General features: G+C 44.1%; 1 long non-coding RNA gene across 1 annotated transcript; it reads right to left on the reverse strand.

The window, feature by feature from the left end:
- Positions 1-1331: 1331 nt before the first annotated feature.
- On the reverse strand, positions 1332-4680 carry LOC311226851. The gene is made up of 2 exons (XR_014619552.1): positions 4590-4680; positions 1332-2258 (listed from the first exon to the last, which is right to left on the reverse strand). It is a non-coding gene; the product is annotated as an uncharacterized lncRNA (long non-coding RNA).
- Positions 4681-5683: the final 1003 nt, after the last annotated feature.

The raw sequence follows: 5683 nt of genomic DNA on the forward strand, positions 1-5683 counted from the left end.
GGAATCTCTGGTAAATAAACAACTCAAGGCATTTTTTTCTAGTCACTTTGTTGTAAGTCTGCATCAGTCCGGTTTTAGAGCCAATAAGAAACCTTTTGCTGCTCTTTTTCTGGTTATGTCAAAAGCATTGATACAGTTGATCATCCTTTGCTCTAACAAATATCGATTAATTATTAATAAATTAATATTGATTCATTATTAATCAATCGATTGATTAATATTGAATTAGATGGGTCCTGTCCTGTATCTTCATTGACTGGTTGTCAAGTCCATCTCTATGCTGACGATACTATTGTGTATTGTGTTGCTGATTCTGTACAACTAGCCATGGAGAATCTGCTACTTTCCTTTTATGCTCTTACAGGATGTGCTTATTCATCAACTAGTGCTGAAAATGAAGATAAAGCAAAGTGCATGCCGTTTGCGACAAATAATTGGCTTCTTCTACAGAAACAGACCCAGCTTCCCCATGTTTAGTAGGGAAAGGATTGTTGAAGCAGTTTTCCTCTCAGTGTTGGATTATGCCCAGGTGGCCAAAAAGTTCCGGCCCATTAATGGCCTGTATCCGGCAGGCCGGAAGAAATTAGTCGGCCCAAGTCCGGCTGCCAGAGTCGGCCAAGTAGGCGGCAATGACTGACTGGCCGATTCCGGCCCGAGTACACTGGGCCAGGTCCGGGGTTGCCGGAAGCGGTGAACGTCCGGATCGGCCGAGTAGGCGGCAATGACTGACTGGCCGATTCCGGCCCGAGTACACTGGGCCATGTCCGGGGTTGCCGGAAGCGGTGAACGTCGGGTTGCCTAAAGCAGCCCAGATGCGACCCACACACACTGGGCCAGGTTTGGTTGCCCGAAGCCTAGCCGACACTGCCAATGCAATGGTACTACACAGTAAATTCCGCAGAGTACATTTGACTCAAACTGAGTACATTTGATTCAAACTGAGTAAAGAAATTTTACTCAGTTTGAGTGAAATGTACTCAGTTTGAGTCAAATTTACTTTGCGGAATTTACTGTGTACCCAGTATTCTGCCAGAGCTACTCCACTATCTGCCTATGACCATACATTACCGGAAATACAGTAGGAAATGGTTGATTAGTAATACAATGCCACATATTTAAGGACCCTTCCCTTTACCAATGGAGTATTGGCATGTCCCGCATTGAACAATTCAGAAGTTTAAATGCTGTCTCCTACCTCACTGAAATATATTCTCAGTGTATGTGCACATTGTACACAATATACACCATTCTGCAGTGAAGCTCAAATATCAAGTAAAGTAACAATTACCCCCATACATGCTACTTTTTCCAGTTAAAAATGACAACTTGAATAGATATTTAAACATTTATTAACAAAAAAATATCACATCCTCCTCTCTGAACCCAACGACAAAGCCTCCAATGAAATTAACCCATTGTTCCCCTGCAACAGCTTCTCCCACAGGGGATCTTTGATTAAACACCTGCTATCAGAAGAATATAGACAGTCAGAAAAAAAGTTCAATTTACTACTTAAGTACATTTAAAAGTAGAAACTTTGACTTTTACTCAAGTGTGTACTTTCACTTAAACTTTCATGTTAGTCTAGCTTAGCAACATTTTTTAGGAGAATTAATACAAAAACGAGTGATATGGCCGTTCAGTTGTAAATGAAAGCCTGCATTTAGTAAGACGTTGTTTATAAATGTCTTTTGGTTTAGTTATGAATGAATGACAGCATCTCTATAGCACAGCTCTATTACTAGGACATAAAGTGCTTTGGAATGACTGTATACATCATTCACAACGGGTGGCCCCAGCAGGAATCAAACTCCTAACCGTGACAGTGTTAGTGCCATGCTCGGAGTGCCAAGCACAAGACCCCAATGTTATGCGGGGCTCTGCTCATAGGCGGGCGGCTCGTGGCGTGGCTCGTAGTCCTGGTTGTAGAAGCAACCGTCGCCCTCCATGGAGACCCCCCTCCTCCCGCGTCACCCCAGCGAGGTGGCGGGTGGCGACCCTGACGAGGTGAGCCATGGTGGGGTGGCGGGGGGCCGGCAGGGGGAGGCCCCTGGGGGGGGCTCCGGAGAAAAGCGCCAGGGGGCCGGGCCGGGAGGCGCCCCTGGGGCACCCCGGGAGGCGTGGGCATAGCCTTACGGACCACGGGGGAATAGGTGACGTGGGGGCGTAGCGTGGCGGGGGTCTGGGGGAGCTGTCGCCGGCCCCGGCGAGGCGTGCTGGTCCCCGACGTGGAGGGGATGGGACTTCCACTCACTGCCCTACACGAAAAGTGAAAAAGGCAAATAAAAAGAACGAACCACAAATTCAATGACAGAAGAGAAGAGGATGAGATAGAGAGAGAGAAGAGAGAGAGAGAAGAGAGAGAGAAGAGAGAGAAGGAAAGCAAGATAACAAAATACAACAAGAGCCAGTATGGAAGCAAATGAGTGACAGAAGTATTTGAATTTGATCAGACACTGAATTTATAGCATTGAAAATAATTACTTTGAAAACCTGTATCTGAATTGAATTTATAGCATTGAAAATAATTACTTTGAAAACATGTATCTGAATTTTTTCAGACACCAAATTTAAAGCATTGAAAATAATTACTTTGAAAACATGTATCTGATTTTTGAATTTTATCAGACACCGAATTTATAGCATTGAAAATAATTACTTTGAAAACATGTATCTGAATTTTTTCAGACACCGAATTTATAGCATTGAAAATAATTACTTTGAAAACATGTATCTGAATTTTTTCAGACACCGAATTTATAGCATTGAAAATAATTACTTTGAAAAATGTATCTGAATTTTTTCAGACACCGAATTTATAGCATTGAAAATAATTACTTTGAAAATCATGTATCTGAATTTTTTTGCTCTGAATTTACCTATGTGAAATAAAAATTCAATGTAAAAAATTCGAATGTATAATAAAATTCAATGTAAAAGAAATTCGATGCATAATTGCGGTGTATAAAATTCGATCAAAAAACCATCATCCGGGCTACCCAGACAGGATAAGCAATCGCGCCTGGATGCAATCGAATTGACTTCTGGCCTATCACTGCACGGCTTTGTCAGTCATGTGATCACACCAACCCGGGAGAAAGATGGCGGTATATATACATACGTTGGGGGGAGAATATACATACGGTGGGGAGGAGACTGTACATTAGGAGGGGGTGGGTGGGAGAGAAATATACATACGGTGGGGAGAGAATATATACATACGGTGGGGAGGAGACTGTACATTAGGAGGGGGTGGGAGAAAATATATACATACGGTGGGGAGGAGACTGTACATTAGGAGGGGGTGGGTGGGAGAGAAATATACATACGGTGGGGAGAGAATATATACATACGGTGGGGAGGAGACTGTATATTAGGAGGGGGTGGGAGAGAAATATACATATGGTGGGGAGAGAATATATACATACGGTGGGGAGGAGACTGTACATTAGGAGGGGGTGGGAGAAAATATATACATACGGTGGGGAGGAGACTGTACATTAGGAGGGGGTGGGTGGGAGAGAAATATACATACGGTGGGGAGAGAATATATACATACGGTGGGGAGGAGACTGTATATTAGGAGGGGGTGGGAGAGAAATATACATATGGTGGGGAGAGAATATATACATACGGTGGGGAGGAGACTGTACATTAGGAGGGGGTGGGAGAGAATATATACATACGGTAGGGAGGAGACTGTACATTACGAGGGGGTGGGAGAGAAATATACATATGGTGGGGAGAGAATATATACATATGGTGGGGAGAGAATATATACATACGGTGGGGAGGAGACTGTACATTAGGAGGGGGTGGGTGGGTGAGAGAGAAAATACATATGGTGGGGAGAGAATATATACATACGGTGGGGAGAGAATATATACATACGGTGGGGAGGAGACTGTACATTAGGAGGGGGTGGGTGGGTGGGAGAGAAATATACGTATGGTGGGGAGAGAATATATACATACGGTGGGGAGGAGACTGTCTATTATATGTATATTTCTCTCCCAACCACCCCCTCCTAATGTACAGTCTCCTCCCCACTGTATGTATATATTCTCTCCCCATCATATGTATATATTCTCTCCCCACCGTTCTCTTGGTGTAAAAAGTTTAAGACCAGGGTGAGGCCAGGCTATGGATGGCTTTGAAGGTGAGGAGTAGTGTTTTGAAGTTAATGCGTTCCTTGATCGGGAGCCAGTGGATGGAGTGGAGGACAGGAGTGATGTGTTCGCGGGACCGGGTGTTAGTGAGGAGGCGGGCAACTGAGTTTTGGACCATCTGCAGTTTATGGAGGGAGCGGGAGGTGATGCCAGTGAGGAGGGAGTTACAGTAGTCCAGGAGGGAAAAGATGAAGGCGTGTATGAGGGATTCAGCAGCAGGGGGTAGAGGCAGTGACGGATTTTGGCAATGTTGCGGAGGTGAAAATATGAAGTTTTGACAATGGAGCGGACATGGGGTCAAATGAGAGGGTGGGGTCGAGGATGACACAGAGGTTGCGGACTAGGGGGGAGGGGGTGATGGTGGAGTCATTGATGGTGAGTGTGATGTAATACAATAATTTATACTGTAGCATTACAAACCATTTGACAGCCAGGTCCTGCACCTCCGTTCTTGTCCTCTAGGAGCCATCGCAGCATGGCCAAGACCTTCCTCATCCAGCATACTGTCCGGGTGTAACTTATTGCCAGCGGAAGAGTGCAAGAATGCTTCCGCATTCGTCACCGCACGCCAGTACGGTAATGCGCCTTTCCTTTCGCCCCGCTCAGACAAATGCATGTAGTACATTGCAACACAACGCAGCATTTCCGCGGCTGTCTTTAACTAGCAGGACGCTAGTGGGCTAGTCGCTAAAATATATAATTGTACCAACACAGATATTAGGCAGTACACACATTGTCCTGCAATACATGTACAGTGAATGCACAGCTACATTCGCCATATATTTCTATCGCTGCTGCGGTCTATAGTGAAATGCAATATTATTATTATTATTGTAAAGATTATCATTACAATCGCAGCCTGGAGGCAATGTTACAAGTGTACGAGGGTTGTGTGCAAAGAGCACAGCCTCTCAATTTGCACAACGTGCACAAAATAATAATTGTAATGATCTTTACAATAATAATAATATTGCATTTCACTGTAGACCGCAGCAGCGATAGAAATATATGGCGAATGTAGCTGTGCATTCACTGTACATGTATTGCAGGACAATGTGTGTACTGCCTAATATCTGTGTTGGTACAATTATATATAAAACGATATATATATTTGAGCGACTAGCCCACTAGCGAGGCAACCTCCTGCACCATCGCAGCAGCGCCGAGCGTGGTGATACAAGCGGGCTGCTCTGAGGAAAGGAGCCCCTTCACGCTAGTGGGCTAGTCGCTCAAATATATATCGATTTTATATATAATTGTACCAACACAGATATTAAGCAGTACACACATTGTCCTGCAATACATGTACAGTGAATGCACAGCTACATTCGCCATATATTTCTGCGGTCTACAGTGAAATGCAATATTATTATTATTGTAAAGATCATTACAATTATTATTTTGTGCACGTTGTGCAAATTGAGAGGCTGTGCTCTTTGCACACAACCCTCGTACACTTGTAACATTGCCTCTCCAGGCTGCGATTGTAATGATAATCTTTACAATAATAATAA

Source organism: Notolepis coatsorum (assembly GCF_963971535.1).
Source record: "Notolepis coatsorum genome assembly, chromosome: 4".
Classification (NCBI taxonomy): domain Eukaryota; kingdom Metazoa; phylum Chordata; class Actinopteri; order Aulopiformes; family Paralepididae; genus Notolepis; species Notolepis coatsorum.